This window comes from Drosophila navojoa, chromosome 3 (assembly GCF_054131105.1).
Source record: "Drosophila navojoa isolate 15081-1374.11 chromosome 3, UAZ_NAV_1.0, whole genome shotgun sequence".
NCBI classification, from domain to species: Eukaryota; Metazoa; Arthropoda; class Insecta; order Diptera; family Drosophilidae; genus Drosophila; species Drosophila navojoa.
The window spans coordinates 24,152,813-24,171,714 of record NC_142891.1 but is presented as its reverse complement, the minus strand read 5'-3'; positions in this window follow the sequence as shown (position 1 = coordinate 24,171,714).

Sequence of the window (18,902 nt, the reverse complement as noted above, 5' to 3'; positions counted from 1 at the left end):
ATACAGCCAAACAAGCAGCAGCTCTCCAGCTTGGACTCAGACGTCAACGTGTCGTTGTCAATGTCCCAGTCCCTGCTCCTGCGCCTGCCCCTGTCCCTACCCTCTCCCTCGCTTCACCAGCTCTCCTCTCTGTGGTTCTCATTGCCCTCCCATGGATCGAGCAATATGAAATCGAACTGTTCGACTGAAGAGCGCACCGGAATTTTGTTCCTTTTGATTTGATGCAATAGTTTTTCTAGATTGCACGACTGTCCTCACCCGAAGACCACGCCCATTTCGCATCACACTTTAATCAATTGAACGTAAGAAACTTCTCATCAAGCTACTGCTCTCCCTCACTCTCTCCCTCTGTCTCTCTCCTTCACTTCCACAAAAGGAAAAGACATATTTCGGACAATTAATTGCCTCAATTAGTGCGACATGACGCGAACGGAATGATTAAAGTCGCTTCCATACAAAAGCGAGACGAAACTGCCGAAATGGGCGTTGGACCAAGTTTTAGTTTCGCATTTGTCAACAGGCCCTCTAATGTCCTAGACGTGGGTGTATCATACCTATATCTATGTCTCTGTGTCTGTGTTTCTGTGTGAGTTTGTTTAATATATTTATGTAAAAACTCTATATTTTATATACATACATATCTATGTATAAGAAAATATTGGTAAGTAGCTGACAGTCCTTGTATGAAAACTCATTTCCTTAATCCTGCCACTTGGGAATATCCCTACCAATATGCAATGCAATCACGCATAAATATTCAGAAATTAACCAATACTTGATATATCGATAAATGACTGCCAATACTCCAGCAGTGCTGTAAAACGACAAAACAAATTTTGACAGCTGCTGTCTGATTTCCTATTGAAAGTCTTTTAACTTCAGCTGCGAAAGTGTCACAGTTAAAAAATATATAATATTCTGAAATTTCAAACAATTTTCCAATCTCTAATCCGTACAGTCAAAATGTTGTCTATGGGCATATTGCGTCGCTATCGGCTGGGCTCCTTGCTAAATGCAACGTTCGTGCGTAAGCAGAAGACCATGCACAATGTGGACAAGTACGGCATGCCGGCCAAGAAGGGCTATTCGCCGTTTGGGCGCAAGCAGCCGAAGTGGGGCGAGTGGGCGGTGACGCGATTGGACGACTTGCTCAACTGGGGTCGCAAGGGCTCCGTCTGGCCGATGACCTTCGGGCTGGCCTGCTGCGCCGTGGAGATGATGCACATTGCCGGGCCGCGCTACGACATGGATCGCTTTGGCGTCGTCTTCCGCGCCTCGCCGCGCCAGACGGATCTCATCATTGTCGCCGGCACCTTGACCAACAAAATGGCGCCGGCTCTGCGCAAGATCTACGACCAGATGCCCGAGCCGCGCTGGGTCATTTCGATGGGCAGCTGCGCCAACGGCGGCGGCTACTATCACTACTCGTATTCAGTGGTCCGCGGCTGCGACCGCATCATACCCGTCGACATCTACGTGCCCGGCTGCCCGCCCACCGCCGAGGCCCTGCTCTACGGCATCCTGCAGCTGCAGAAGAAGATAAAGCGCATGCGCACCCTGCAAATGTGGTACAGGAAGTAGGGGCGTTACCGGAGAGGAACCCTGAGATTATAGCAGACATACAATACACTTACACAATTTCTACTCTGATGGGCAACCAAATGCTTAGAATATATAGAATATATTGATTCTACAAATCGTTCTTTAAATCAGACAATAAATGAGAGAGAAACAAATGTTGTTTGTGGTTTATCTAAAATATTTAAAATATTTTATTCATGCATTAAATTATTATTATTAATTATTAATTATTAGTACTATATGAAATATTAAATTTAAATACTTTAAATTTAATTTATTTGTGGTTTACTTAGATATTGTATTTATTATTAATATATATCAACAATTTTTTTTCATTATATAAAAAGTTTTTATATTATATATTTGATTTAAATATTTTAAATTTGATGAGACAATAAAATGAAATAATATATGTGGTTTATTTAGGTATTAGATATTTTTTATTAATAGTATGCCAAATATTTTATTTAAGTATTCATTTGACAAAATAAGTGTAATTTTTAATTTTGTTATACTGTATATAAATTTGATAATTTTCTTTTATATTAAATATATATACATATATATATTATTTTTAAAATTTTATTTATTTAAGAATTTTTTACAATCTCAATATATTAATATATATTTAAAATGAAATAGACATAGGTAAATTTATTTTGTATAAAATTTAAAATGAATATTCATAACATATCTGTTGCGTCTTATAGATACAGGAGATATCAAGAGAATCACTAATCTTTATTCTATAATAAATAAAAGTCCTTGTACAAATCGTAAATAAAACCTTTAACAGAGATAAATTCCCGTTCAATTCTTTTTCTTTCACGTGCTTCGCGGAAGACTTAGCCCGTCGAGGATGAAGTGCAGCGTGTGCGGCAGTAAATCGAATGTTTAATCGATTGAATTTAATTAGAAAACAGCAACCATCAAATGTGGCATGTAGCAGCAGTTGCTGCTGCTGCTGCTGCTGTTGTTGCTGCTGTTTTCCGTCTTGCTGTCCACGCTGTCCGCAATCGCATGCTAGTCACAGCCTGGAGATTAAAGCTCAATACGATCGCTGCGCATGCGATTCGCGGGCGAACGAGATCGAGAGGGGCGACACGAATACTGCCCACTGCTGCCACTGGGACGGTTGGTAGCGACTGCTGAGAGTGTGCGTTCTGTAATGTGGCTGCCGGCTGTGTCTGTGCCGCAGCATGCGCCCAGGGCCAGCAGAATGCAGATGTGGCCGGAGTGGAGGCTGAGCAGAGCCAGCGGCGCAGCTTGTTCTGGTATCGAGGCAGTGCGATCGAAAATGGATTTGTATCAATATCGACTCACTAACATGATTCCAATAAATTAATATGCATACAAGGCAGACTCCAGGCTCCAACTGCAACTCCAACTCCAACTCCAACTGCGACAGCGACTGCAACAGTGACGACGCCTGTCGCCGTCTGGGTGCCCGGTCTCTGGGTCTCGATCTCGATCGACATCGCGTACACACGATGATGCATGTGCAGTGTCTCTGAGTTGTGATCGTGTTAATGTAAATAATTGCCAGCGCCCCAGCTACGTACGCCATAATGCGAGTCTCGCAGCTCCAGTCCCCAGTCCCCAGTCCACAGAGTCCAATCCGAATCCCAGTCACAGTCGCCGACCATTGCAGATGTAATTAAAATCTCGCTCTCTGTGGCTTCTCACTTTCTGTCCGATTGCCTGCTGTCCTGGTGTTTGTCTGCTTGTTCGCCGGCCCAGAGAGATTCGTCTTGACTGATATGAGCCAAGCGACATACACGCAAACCTCGCTCCAGCTACGACTCCGACTCCAACTCCAACTCCAACTCCAGCTACGACTCCAGCTCAGATGTTGACAGTTCACGAGTTTTGGTTGGCATCTTGCGATATTTCTCGTGCTAGCAGACGCTGGGCTAGCGATACGATTTCAGCTTGGGATCTGTTATTGGGATTGGATTTGGGAAATTGAAATTGGGATTTGTTTATAAGAGCACCGTCAATATCACTGGCACTGGCACTGGCACAGGGCAACTGTTAACGAGTTGTCTAATTGGCATTGTTATTTGTATTAGTTGCACTGAAAGCAGTCTCGACTCTTATACTTTTTTTCGTGTTAAATATTCAGAGAGACTCGGGTTGTCTAAGTGACTTAAGATTACTTTAGAGAAATATTTCCTAGAATTATTTTCAAATTTACTCTCAATAAACTTCTCTTTATTATGCAAAAATAAATAAAATATTGTTTATTATTTAAATACATTTTTTTCACTTTGTTATTAAATTTTTTTTCAATTTTGAATTTTGAGTTTATTGTGGAGTTGTAATAAAGCTTGTCTATATTTATTTAATATAATATATTTTAAATAATAATAGTATATTTTATATTATTATTTTATATTAAATATTATTGTTTTATATATATTATTCAATTATCAGTTTTTATTGCTTACATAAAATTTTTACTTATAATAATATCCCACAAGATAAATATGTTATATGAAGCGTGTTCTTCTTAAGTTCTTAAATGTCTACAGAAATATAGATCCTTCTAGTTGATTTTGAGTCTTGAGTATATTTGAAATGTAATTTAGTCATCTTAATTTAAATATTGAAGTTGTTTGCATGCACTCCTTAAGTACTCAACTTCAGCGTAAGCCTCTGCCAATCTGCCATCGAATGTGCGAAACGCTGCGCCTGCGCTCGACTCTAGAGAGGAAGAGAGAGAGAGAGAGCGAGAGAGCTGTGCGAGCTGTTGCCTACTTGGTTACTTCGTAATACGAAGTTCGTATGTCAGGGCTTAGCCGAGGCCCTTGCCAGCAGAGTATTCGACTGTCTGCGCTTATTTATGGCCACAGATGCTAAAGATATAGCGCCAGACGACGACAGATCAAAGGGAGAGTGAGAGAGAGAAACAGAGAGAGAGAGCGAGTCTGAGCCAGACGATTGGCAGACGCTGCCTGGGATTACTTAGCTTGGCCATATCAGCAGCATCAGCTGACGGCAGTTTCACAGAAACTGAGGCTTCAGCTCTTATATCGATGCATTGTTGATTAGTCTGTCCGGGCTGGGGATTCGGCTGCAGCTTTTGGCATGCAAAATATTTGGGTTAGTTAAGACGCAACAGTCACGCATTTAAAGGGACATCTCCCGCTCTCCCCCTCTCCCTCCACAGCTCTGTCTCTCTTAAGGCTGTCAATCAGGCTGTGAAGCTGCGCTGCGTGGATGTCAATTGTTGTGCGTGCCTGGTAGAATATCGCAATGTCATTATTTGTGGGAACCAATACAGAAAATTTGTGTATCACGCTCAGCTCGAGCTCCAGTTGGAGGCGCAGAGCGCGCAAAAATCAGAAATCCAAATTCAAAAATTCAAAAATCGAAAATCATTACTTCAAACAAACGGCGCGCCGCGTCAAGCAATCAATCAATCAAGCCAGCAAATCAAACAACATCGACTCGAGCCGAACGCTGAAACGAGTTCAGTTTCAGCTTCACACAATGGCGTGATCGACAACACAAATGACAGATCGACAATACGAATCAAGTCCGATCTCCCCCTCTCTCTCTCTCTCTCTCTCTCGATCGCTAGCTGTCTCTTTGTACAAGTATTTGTGTTGCGCACTTGAGCTGTTACCTTCATTGGTTTCTTTTCTTTAGATCTCGTGATTCGAGTGCACAAATAGTCGAGCGTAGACAAATAAAGGTTAATGAGCTTTTTCTCAATATTTATTTTTCAGTTACTTTATTTCTTCTTCTTCTAGCCATACTTTTTTCTTATTTTTATTCAATTTTAAAATTGATTGCTGTCGTGAAATTTAATGAGCTGTTTATGTAAATAAAATTTGTATGCCCCATTTGGGGTTTTTTCTAGATAAATATATTCAATATATAATAGCATATTATAGTGTATGCATACGAGTATTTTTTCTTCTTCGAATTCTAATTCTTTTTAAAATAATTTAAGGAAAACAGAAAATAGAATAAACTATTCCTAATACGTCAATAACAGAAGACTATATTGACTTTAAATCTGAAAAAAGTTGCTTCCTTTTAATAATTAAGAACTTTTCGTTTTCTTTGGTATTTAGGTGAAATACATTGATAAAATTATATATTTTGCACTTCTTTTTAATTTAACCAATCTTTTTATTCTAATCCCATTTATTATTATTTTTAAAATATTTTATTTACGCTCATATTTAATATACAAAACAAATACAATATATTCGAGCTAAATTTAAAAGCAACTATTATTCTATTTTTCATTTCAGTATTTTAATTATTTAATTATATTAAAGTTAACAGTATTAAAATTCAATATTTAAGAAAGTTCATTCGTAAATTCAGCAGAAATTACTTTGCATACTACGAATCAAAAAATAACAAAAAATAAATTTTCCAGAATTTAAGTTTTTTATGCAAGTTCTGTCAACAATTGCTAAAGCTAAATTAAGCAACACAGTCGAGGGCATACGAATAGAATACTCTCTTCGCCAGAAACGCGTCAAAGGCAACTCCAATCACTGATTAGTTTAGATAAAGAAGATAACCTGCAGCGGGCCGTTGAAGCTCAGCATCGCACTCGACCACGCACTCACAATATTTGCTTTACACCGAACTCTCTGGGCATTCGTGGTTAATGTTTGTGTTCTGCAATTAAATTCGTATTCTCTTACAATTGAGGCGCTCAAGTGGAACTTCCACGAATACCATGGATATGGATACGCTGACAAGCAGATTGAGACGCAGCTGCAATCATGAGCGGCCCTCTGCCGCTCTCTGGTCGGGCATCGACTAGGCATCGGCTGGCTGGCTGCGCCTCTTGTTGTTATAGGCCAGAGCCCAAGTAAATACCTGTGGCTCTACCGGCACTCGCAGCGCAGCGTTGTTGTTGGTTCTGCTCGTCTCTGGCTTTATCAATGGGCGATGGGCGGGCGGGGGCAGGTTTGGGCAGCGGCGTCTGAAGCACCTCCATATCAAAATAATCAAAATTTTGATTGAGTGCAGTTTTTGGTGCGTCTCTCGGTGTGTTTACACGATGACGACGCGCTGGGAAGAAGATCGATTCATTGGGAGCCAGCTGGAGGGGCATTTGTGTCCAATCACGTTGTTGATATTGATAATGACATTGATGGCATCGAGTTCGCCTGAGTGACTATGTGACTTGGCTACAAGATCTCGAGTGCGAATGCAGTCGTCGCCGTCGAAACGATTGTTTGCGCGGATTTTGATTTGGATTTCGAGCTGAGACTGAGACGGAGACTGAGACTGAGACTGAGACTGGGACAGAGACTGGGCTGAGATGGAGTCTGTGACTGAGGCTGGGTGCCTGTCAATCGGTGAAATCCGGCACAGTTCGAGGGAATTGAAATTGGTATTGAAAACGCAGTCAGGTTGATGCTTCAAGTTGAATGATGATATTGACATCATCGAGAGACACTTTAAAATTGTACAACAGACTAAAGCATTTCATGTAAATGATAATGTTCGACACTCGATACACACGCACACACGCACACACTCACGCACTCACTCAGTGTAATTGTTTTCGTATCTCTGTATCTCAACTTGGCCCTCTGCTGCTTTCAATACTTCGGCCTGCTCTCAATTGGTTTGATTGATTCGCTGCACTCGAACAGATAAGCAGCCACAAGTCCCGGCACTCTTGGTGGCTTGGTGAAAGCAAGTGGGAATTTATTAGTAATACTTTGCCAATGCTCGCAGTACACTTAATATTTGTAGCCACTGTGGCGCCGCTCGCTCAGTTCAGTTGAGCTGCCATTGATTCGACTCTGATAATGTCTTATTGATTGCTGCAGCTGTAAAACAATCATTTTGCTTAATTTTATTACTTCTAATCCATTTCATATGTTTTACGTTTGACATTTGTATTCAGATTGGTAATATATTAAGTAACTGAAGCATATTTGGTTAAGCTCTATTTACTGTACTTGACACAATGCATAGAGGAAGGCGTCTGTCAATAAACATTTTAATTGATCAGTCAAGCTGCGTGAAGGAAGAGAAGCTTGAGACATGGCCTAATACAGACAGGAAATGATCAGATGCTGTCAAATGCCTAGCGTTTCCGCTCTTTGTGCTCGATGGGAGCATGATGTGAATATACTTTTATTAAGACTGTTAGCTTAGAATCGAACCAGTTGTAGCAACTCTTTTTTTCTTTTTTAGTGTAAGTTAAACTGGAAATGAATAACCTTTGATTAAGTAAACCTGAGAGTTCTGAGAATGCTGAGAAGGCTACAGTTTTCGTATAAACCATATAAAGTCATTAAATGATATTATATGATATAAGACTAATCTCTATAGCATAAATATGTTACTTAAATTAAATTACTTAAATATGATTGCAGTTTATATGCAAGAGCCTCACTTGAACCCCCTTTCCACCCATGCATTGAGCTGAAACCCACCCCAGTTAATTATCTTGTGACCTTCAGACATCAGCTGCATTCGCTATGGTCACACAGAGTAGGTTAATGGGTGCAATTCACTAAGCTAACACAGATGGAAATGGATCATTGTTCTTTAAAGATTTGCACATTTAATGGCCAAGAATCATAGAAAGAGAAGCAGAGTAATGGAGAGAGAGAGAGGGCGAGATGGATGGCAACAATTGGAGCAATTAAGAGCAGCCCACAACAAAACAATTTGCCGCTGACAACGACAATTGTCAATGCACAACTCGGCGTGTAATTCATCAAAATTCCACAAAGAGAGGGAGAGAGAGAGAGAGACAGGAGAGGTAAACAGTCGAGCAACAGAGAAGCGAAACATTTCATTGTTTTTGGCACATGGCCCATAGAGTTGGACCAGCGAATGTTGATTTTGATGTTGATGTCAAATGCAACGTGACTTGGAACTCTTTGCGGTTCCTTTGATTGGCAATTTTTCAAAATCGTCAACAGCCATCGAGCGGTAATGACCGAGGCGAGAGAGAGAGTGAGAGAGAGAGAGAGAGGGCATGTTGCTTGGGTCAGACGGAGTTGGAACGTCACGTCGTTGGTTATTTATAATTCGATGCGATTGATTGATGGAATCGCCGCAAAGTCGGTGACACTTGGCAGTGCGCAAAAATAAATAGCCGCTCGCAGCATTGACAGCTGATTGCGAAAGTCCATTAGGGCCAAGCACGGACCGTAAATGGGGCAGAGCGGCAGAGCGGCCGAGGCATTGAGGTGCCACTGTAGCTGGCGCTGACACATGTAATATGCCCGTTATCCCCGCCCCTCTTCCCTCTGCCCTTGCTCATTGGCAGCTCAAAGTTAGCAACAGTCCAGGATCTGGCAGGCAGTTGCAACTGCATCTGCATCTGCATTGTAGCCTTGTAGCTCCGACTCTGGTTCCAGCACTCCCATCAAAAGTGCAGTCAATCAAGTGAACAAAATTTGATAATTTTACAAAAAAAAAAAATTGGGAAAAAAAGATGAAAATATATGTATTATGTATGTTCTCGGACATGCTGTCAAGGGGTGGGATATCTCTCAAGCCAGACCAACTAGATCTATCCGAACCTAAGCCAAGCGCAAACTGATGTCTGGAGCCGACAGCAGGCTGTGCAAAGAGTCTAACAATGGACATGGGCCTCGATGCTAGGCAAACGATTTTGTGCCTTCTGAATATTGTAAAATAAATAACAGAGCTGCATAAGCATGGGGCGACAGGAACTTGATTAAATTCAATTTTAAATACATTTTTTTAATTTGTTTATTTCTTACTGTTATTCTAAAACAGACACAGCTGGTAAAGGTTCATTTATTTGGTGAGAAATAAAGAATACTTTAAAGATTGAGATGGGGAAGGGAAAAAAGACGGCCTGGAATAGAGGAACAGTTAGGGGAGCTTAGGATAAGGAAGTGAAAGAGCTAATCAAATGAACAGAGAGACTAAAAGAAACAAAAATTATTAGATCAAAAGATCTTTGGCATGATGAATGAGACTTTGAGAGCAGAAATTTTATGAATAAATCAATAATTCATTTGATTAAAAACCATCCTTTCCCCTCGTCTTTGGCAGCTCAACTGATTGCTTTGGCTTTTGTGGACAGTTTAAGCAACATGATGATATATTCATTAGAAAGTGTTTACTATTTCTTTATTTGAATCTCTATTTTAAGTGATGCATTTAGCTGTGCATTTTTACCTACTTTATAGTTCTGATGAACTCAGTGCAGGCAGCGCTGAGTGAGTGAGTAGGAAACCAGATTTTGATTACAGGTTTACGTGTTGCGCTTTGCCATGAAAGTTTTATTTGTTTCCTTTATTTTTAGCACTCGTATCGGAGGAACTGTCAATATTGTGACATGACATGATTTGTTTGATGCAACTGCTCTCCAGGCCCAGCCCAATGGGGCATCTTCACTTGGCGCATCGCATGATGATCGGCAATAAATTGATGGCCGTCCCTGACACCAGCAGAGAGCGAGAGAGAGGGTGAGTGGACCCTGAAAGCTCACTGAGTCAGCTAAAAGCAGTTGCTGACTGATTTGTGCTGCAAGTCGTTGCAACTGGCAACCGCACCTGGCGGATGCAGTCACCAGCGATTTGTATGCTTATAAAGGAAATATTTATGCACATATACAAATGCTCGAAAAATCGAAAAACGCATTTAATTATTGTGCGATGATTGATTTATGGCTATTATTTAGCTGGAAAATGGCCAAACTTTTTCAGCTAGCTGCGGCTGCTGCCTGTAATTGCAGCTGAAGACATTTACTGTCCTGGTGAACACGCGCTTCTGACATTTACGACCTTCCACAGCTGGTGCGGGAGGGCTAGCAGGGGGCGGAGGAGCTCGCTTGTCTCTGTGACATGAACACACTCGGACAATGGCAGTTAATGGTCATGCCGGCGAAGAGCTGTAGCCACCGAAAAATAAACCAACTCACCAGCGCTACATAAATTTCAAAACTAGCCTCGGCACAGACGCCGCCCTTTATGTGCCACACACATTTCACGCAGTGACGACATGAATCCGCCAACATAAACACTCGTCCAGGACGCACTAATACACACACGCGCGCGCCACAGAGCGCTCAGAGCACACTCGTAGAGATACAAAATATTAGAGCTGCTGAAAAAACATGGCCAAATGGACAACAGCAGCCCATGCACAGTGGGCAAAAATGCTAAAAATATGTATGTGGAATTTTTATTTGAAATTTCATTTTGATATTCAGCGGATGCAACTTTATGGAATTTCAAATTGTTTTAAATGTTAAACTAGATTTTTTCAAAATATAAAATATAATATAAAGTATATAAATAAATTAGATAGAAAATTAGGATAGCATAAATTTATCGAAATATTTGGATTGAACATAAAAAGGTAGAATAATATGATAGAATAATTAAAATTAAATAACTCCATTGAAAATATTATTTAAATTGTTATATTATAAATTATCTTTATCATATATATGAAATAATTAAAAAAAGGATATAAATACAAGTAAATTAAATTAATTTAACTAATTAATTTATATGTGTCAAATATTTATAAAGGAAAATATTTTCATCTTTGTCCCACTGTGCGCAGTCGGCTCTTTCTAGTGCTCTGTAACAGCTCCAAAAAAAAGTAGCGAACGTCAGAGGAAAAATGTTTAGTGGGTGCGTGGACAAATGCAGCAGCGGCAGCGGCAGCAGCAACAACTACAACAACAACTACAAAAGCAATGGCAATGGCAACAACAATGAGAGAGGCACCTACCATTTGACCATTCTAACATCCTCGTCATGCTGGAGCCCGCCATGATATGGCATTCAGTAGCACTCACATGTCAGAAGTGGGCTGAGCTGTGGCCGCTCTAGCTGGCGCAGTGGCAGGAGCAGGAAGCGGACAATAACGCAGCACACAGGACATCGGACACAGGGACACAGGGACAGTGGGCAGTGACGAGTGGGGGTCACCCAGAGGCTATGGTCCGGCGTGCAGCCGTGGCCAAATTGGTTGATAGCTTGAAAAACTGTTTTTGCACAGCTCCGTCAAATTGCATTTTGTGTGACAGACCGCAAAATGCATCATCACCAACATGAGCGATGAGCGCTGTTGTTGTTGTTGCTGTAGATGTTGTTGCTGTAGATGTTGCTGCTGTTGCTATTGCGTTGATGTTTATATTTGCCAGCAGGCTACAGCCCCATCTCCGTTGGTCAGCAGCGTCGTGCGGCACCCAAACATTGTCCAGTAATTTACGAGCTTTTCTCTTTTTTTTTTTTTTTTTTCTTTTTTTTCGTTTTTTTGGCGTAACGCATGTGTTGGTTGCATCGTGTCGCAATATTACAGTAGATCCATGGGTTAGGCATCCATCGTTGGGAAAGTGTTTTGAGGTTAAAAGTTTTCAGACCGCCTGCCTATTCGAGTGCACAGTGTCTCAAAATGCTCCACATTTAAGTTAAGAATTATGCAGCTTAAGCGAATGAATCTGGATTCAACTGGCGAACTGATGAATGGATTTAAATAAAAGGAAAGTCAAGTTTTGTATATTTAAGCACGAAAGTGTATATATTTATGTCTGTATAGCAATAAATTTTAATAAAATATATTTTTAAATTAAGAGAATCTTAAAAAATAATAATTTTTGTTCGTCGAATAACTCAAATAGAAATTACTCCTTATAAAGCCTTGAAATGTTGGTTAATCTCTGCAATAATTAATATATATATATGCCGTGTCAGTGTTGAGAAAGACTGGCGATTCGTGCTAATCGATTGATTTAGTATTGTAGGGTCATTAAAGAATGTATTGTCACTAGGAGAGAGACAACTATAGCTGTTGCTGAACGTGGTCCCGGGTGCCACTGAGTGAGAGCGAGACGGCTAGTAATGTCCTTCGCACAGGCTCGCTATGCGTTCGATGAACAAGAATATGCGACCAGGACTAGAGGCTTTGGCAGGAGAAGAGAATTTACACTTGATCATAGAGAGTTGAACAAGAAAGAGCTATAAAAAGAGTTGAGCGACACCGGGAATTCATTGTTAGGCGCAGCTGTAATTTCTATTTTTCATTACAGTTTTTTAATTGTAATGAAAATCGTAGCACCCTGACATATACAAATATAAATAATACCAAAATTTACATTCAAATAATGAATTTAAAAAAAAATGCATTAAAAACAGTATGAAACTAGATAATTGTAGATTCTGTACATATGTAGTAAAAATTATATTTGATTTTTAAAATTATTTGTCCTTAAATAGAAATCATACATTTTTGTTCTTTATTTTCTTATAAATATTTTATATAAATATTTCATAAAAAATTCATAAACACGTGTAAAGAATGATACTATTTTATTTAAATCAAATTACCTCTATATAAATCTACTTAAAAACTCCTGCTCTATCTGCAATTTACAATCGAAATTTGTAAGTGCATTTACTTTTCATTTCGCACAACTGTGCGCTGGCAACAACTTCATTCAGTTCGCATTAATGCAGCGTGAATTAAGTGTCAAGGACATTTTTTGGTTGCAGCCAGTTGCTGTTGTTGACGACGCAACATGCTTCAGTCAGGCCTTATCCAGGACTCGCCCCAGGCCATGCTCCCTTCCATGTACACGTCCAGCGTTGTCCTTGCGTGTGCCACAAAGTGAGGTTACGCCTGTGTTTGTGTGTGCGTATGTGTGTGTGGCCAAAATTGCGTTGCAACATTCAAGTAAGTGACGTAAATGCATCACAAAACCAACACGCACACACACACACACAAACAGACAGACAGATGGACAGATGGACAGACGGATAGAGGAGTAAATCATGATGTCCAGGGCTGGGGGTACGTAGCCGGAGCAGGCATCAGGCGGCAGTTATGGCTGTCAAGATGAATGCCATATCATCGCACCGAAAATGGTGTCAAAATGTCAGCAGCGCTAGCGGGCGCTGCCCCAGGCCTGAACAACACCAGCTCCTGCTCCAGCTCCGACTCCAGCAGCAGCATCAGCATCAGTGTGTTGTTATCCATTTGAATTATGAGTTGTGCAGCGCCATCAGCAACAGGACCAACGATACGGTGGCCTGTCGCTGTTGCCCGCCTCCTTGTCGGTCATTCCGTGTAATCCGTCACAGGGCAAATGTGACCCTGGCCGAGGCCGAGAACTCGGCCTGCGTCGGGCTTTTGTATGGAAAAACTCTTGGAATACGAGTAATTTATACGTGAATGACCGCAGTTAAATTAAATGCTAAACGAAGACATTAACAATGCAGGACATGCAGGACGTGGCGAAGTACAGACGCATGCCAGCCACTCCGACTGCTTTCAGTCAATGCAGTGCGTCATCAGCTGTTAAGATTGAGGTTAATTTCATTTTAAGACAGAAATTGATGGGCGAATTACTGAAGATTGTGAGAGAATTAAACAGGGGAGGAGGGCGTGAGAGGGAGCAGGAGAAAACCAGAGACACACAGATTGCTTAACGATGAATGATCTGATTTCCAGATACTTGGCTTATTCTTATCTAAGAAGGAACACCTAAATAATATTATAAATAAATAAAAATATAATTTAAAAATTGCAATATAAAAAATAATTGCTTTAGTATCTGCTCTATAATTTTGATGGACCTATTAAAATACTATTTTATATAATTATTTTTATTTTTATTTTTTTTATTATTAATTATTTTTTAATTTTGTTTTTTCATTTTATTATTAAGATTTTATATAATTATTTTAACCAGAAAAATATATTTATATAAAAAATAAATATATATTATTTATATAATTTCAGGTACTATGACCTAAGGGTATATATAAATATGAATAAATTATTAAATTATATTACTAATTCATTACTTAAAATAAAAGCAATAATCTCTAGCATTAGCTTGAATAAATTAAAGAATATTATAAGTTCCATTATTCGATATAACGTGTAATTATAATAAATACTGCTAACAGTCTTTAGTTGTCAACTAGATATGCTTTGTATTCTTACCCTACACATACGTCTTATTCAACTAGATCTAATATGCTTTTATATTAAGAAGCTTCAGGCAAGAATGTTGCAGAATCTTCTTTGCAGTGTCTGCCCCTGCAGGGACTGTTGGCAGATTATATATAGACGATGATTCATGCTGTTGAGTTTCTTAATGCTCTTGACTGCATTTTGTCGCTCTTCGGCCGCGTCTTGGCCCAGAGCGCGCTCTGCACGAATGCGAGGCTGAAACTCGATACAACATCGAAACCCACATCCACATGCCACAATTTACGGCTCGTTCATCAATTGTGACAACGGCTCAAGTAATTCCCTTGGACATTTCACGCCAAACTGCACGCAGACGACACCCAATCAAAGTGGAATCGAGTCCACGAACGGAATGAAAAGGTGCAACGAAATAGTTGGAGAAGAAGAAGGGAAACTGAGAAACTGAAACGGGCTAAAAGTGAAGCGCGGAAGCTGCCACAGCCGAAGCACCACATGTGTGTGTGAGTGTGTGTGTGTGTGTGTGTGGGAGCAGACAGTCGTGCCTCCTTCTACTCCTTCAATTTGCTGACATTTATTAATTTCCGATTAGCGACATGGAATTTATGCGCTACTGAAATTTTGCTAATTTAAATTTCTTCAGTTTTTGTTTTTTTTCGGTAGTCCCGAAGCTTTGCCCCGATCAGTTCTTTGGCTCGAATTACCTGGCTGAACGGCAGCTGAGACGACGGCTTCTAATGCCGCCTGACACTTGCTGCCAAGTGTAAACGACGCCACTTTACGGCACATTTGGCGCCCAAGCAGAGCGAAGCAGAGCGGAGCAACTAAAATCGCAAATCGTTGGCCGTGGCCTAAACGATCTCGCCCGATTTCGCCATATGATTTATTGGCCATGTGGCCATAAATCACCAAAGTCTGATCTAAATGTGCGTTAAATGGTGCAAGGGGAACGCTGCCTCACTGTCTCTCTCTCTCTCTGTCTGTCTGTCAGTCTGTCCCACTGTCTTGCTGATCTCTTAATCGGGACTGCAATCGAGCAGCGATACAATTAACCCCAGGGGGGCCTACATAAACGTGATATCGTTGGTGGTAATCAACCAGGTAACAACTTTTCTGTAAACCTGCCACAGCCCACGCGATGTTGTTGTTGTTGCTGTTGCTGATGTTGGAGCAACTTGTTGCCGCTATTGCCATTGTTGGTTAATTGGAATGTCAAAAGTGACTAAAATCACGACTTTGATATTACTTCGGGATCATGTGAACAGTAGCGAATAACGATTTTAAAAGTCGTTTGCTAATTTAATGATGCAAATAGCCAGGGGGGTAACAAATAAGTGTTGCATTTAAGTGTCTCAAATGGTTTTTAAAATAATAGACTATTATAATCATACTTGAGCAATCATTTATTCTAGATTATTATTATTATTACGCATGCTGTAAGGTTCTTCCTGTGGAATGAACTACCGTTAATATGGGAAGAGTATTAGTCTGTACTTGAAATCTTGAGAATCGCATAGAAGGGAATAGCCACAAATATTTACAAATGCTTAAATAGGATTAATTTGTTGAATAAATATGTATATAATTAAAAAATTATTTTTTATAAGTAAATTAAAATTACTAATATTTTATTTTAAGATTTTTTACTCAAAGCTAATTTGAAAATATTTTTAAAATAAAAAAAAAAATACTTAAAAACCATCTAATAATTTATTAAATGTTCTCCATATTAGCTATACAGTTCCAATGAGCTATCCTAACTTAAAATAATGTTTCTCATTCTTACTGTTATATTACACTCTTCTAAATATCTCATTCAAAACAATGTGATTGCTCCTTCATTTGCAAACGTTTAATGCGCAATATGTTAAAAGGTAATAAATATGCGATGAGCAACAAATTGCAACATTATAAAATTACCGAGTTGAACGTGTGATAAGCTTTGACAAAGATAAACACGTTCAATCATGCCACCTGATTGACGAGCAAACACACACACACAGACACACAGGCAGAGGGAGACAGACAAAGATGGGCGGGCAGACAGACACTCAGAAAGCTAAGCTGAACCTTAACCAAAAGCGAGCCACAGATCAATTGAGGCAGCCTGCAACAATGTGAAATGAATTTGATAGAGGACAGACAACGACAGCAGCACCAGCTGATGGGGCCAAGGGGCGGTGGGTAGGGCGATGACTGTGATGACGATAAGTGCGTTTTGTGGCGGGACTACGAGGCGTATGCGTTTCATGGCCCTCTTGATTGATTGATGACGCATCGGGCGTCGTAATTCATGTTGAGAGGAGGCGAACAATTTGCTTTCCTGTCCTGTTGGCCCCGAAAGGTGAGACAATAAAACGGCAAACGGTTTTTCATCTCTTCAAGCCTGTAAGGCTGTTGCTGTTGTTGTTGTTGTTGCGTGCTCGAAGGGAGAATCTGTGAGACCGTGAGAAATTCGCTTAGCTATGCCTACGCCTACTACGTGTTGCCCAGACAGCCAGACACACACACACACACACATTCACTCGCTCACACACACACAGACACACACAGTTGTATGGCTTTTCGAGAGCAGACAGAGTCAAGTGGGACTAGGGCAAGGCCGCAGCAAAATCGAGGAATTAAATTCGCATGCCACGCCGTATGGCAAGAGCCAAAGGCAATGGGAAAGCCAAAGGCCACGCAAACGTGCCGCAGTCAATGGGTGCGGGCGACGGGTTGCCAGAAAGACAAAAGCAAAAAGTTCAGGAAAAATTGTTTTTCTAGCAGCTCGGTTTCAGTTTCCTTTTGGCGAGCGGGCGCATAAAATGGCACAAAAACCCCAAATAGCTAGCGATTTTTTTCACGTTTTAATGTTGCCTGATGTTGACTTCCCAATCCCATTCCGATTCCCAGTTACTGCTCCTGCTCCAGCTCCTGCTCCTTGCTGTTGCTCCTGTTCCCTATTACCCAAACTCATTCTGCACAACGTCGACATTCTCGACATTCACACACACACACACATATACATTCTTGACGGCTTTCGTGTGCGTGTTGTGTATGTGTATGTGTATGTGTGTGTGTGTGTGTTGAGGGTCTGGGGGTCTTGCCAAGCGTCTGCCTGCCGTCTGCTGGCTTCGCCCGAGTTCAAGTGCGCCTCGCTGCCTCCCGCCTTCCACACCCCGCCCTTCGCCCTCGACGCACCACCCTCTGCGCCTGAGCTCGCGACCCGGCTGGCCCCACTGTCGGTTGGTTCCATTCATCGAACCGATGGCAACTTGTTGATTTTGTGTGAAATTCACATGCAAAAACCAAACCAATTTCGCCCTTCATTTGCGGGCGCCACAGTTGCCGCTCGGCAGGCATTTCCTTTTTTCCTCCTCCATTTCACATCGTGTTTTTTCTCTCCCAGCCCATTTCTCGCTTTTCGCCGAGTTTGTTTTGTGTCCTTTTTCCGCTTTTCCCTTTTCGCACCGAACTAGGCTGCCGCCGCGAAAAAGAGAAATCAATAATCGATTTCGGCGTAATGGCTTTGCCTTTAAAGCATATTTTATGTGCGTATTAAAGAGGTTACCCAGCCGGGGCTGGGTTCAAGGCTCAGACTTGCGTTAATAAAAAGGCACATGAATAATGTTGAGAGTTTATATTGTCAGAGTCGTGTAACATTTGTAGAAATCTAATTTTCTTCTATTAACTTTTACATCGAACGAAATTAGAAACCTGAAATTTTTAATAACTTTTTGTTTCCGGCGAAGCTTAGCTAACCTGGGAATATACATATGTAATACATAATACATGGTATAGTTACTTAAATTTTTCTTAAGTTCACTTTCTTCATAATGCAAATGGCAAATCCGCTATTTTTATACCCTGAACCCATTGAAAATGGGAAATCAGGGTATAATGTTTTTGTGAAAAAGTATATAACAGGCAGAAGGAATCATCGCAGACCCCATAAAGTATATATATTCTTGATCAGCACGACGAGCTGAGTCGATATAGCCCTGTCCGTCTGTCCGCCCGTCCGTCTGTCCGTATGAACGCCGAGATCTCAGAAGATATAAGAGCTACAGAGCTGAAATTTTGTGTGCATACTCGTGTATACCATACGCAGTACGAGTGTGCTTTATTTTTTCGATAACTCATGCGATAACTCTTTTAAATTTAAATTTTCATACTATTGCCCACTGCTGCGCAGCCCAAGCGCAGTCGCTGCTTACTGCGCAGTTAGCAGAGCGCGGGCGCGTGAGGGTGGATGCATGTGTATGTATGTGTGTGTGCATAAAAGAAGTGCAGAATGATAAGAATATCAGCTTGGAGGGTTCAGGGTATCTCCTAGTCGAGCAGTCTCGACTAGAGTCTTCTTACTTGTTTTCTTAAAGCTAGAGACTTGCAATTTGAAACACATACTC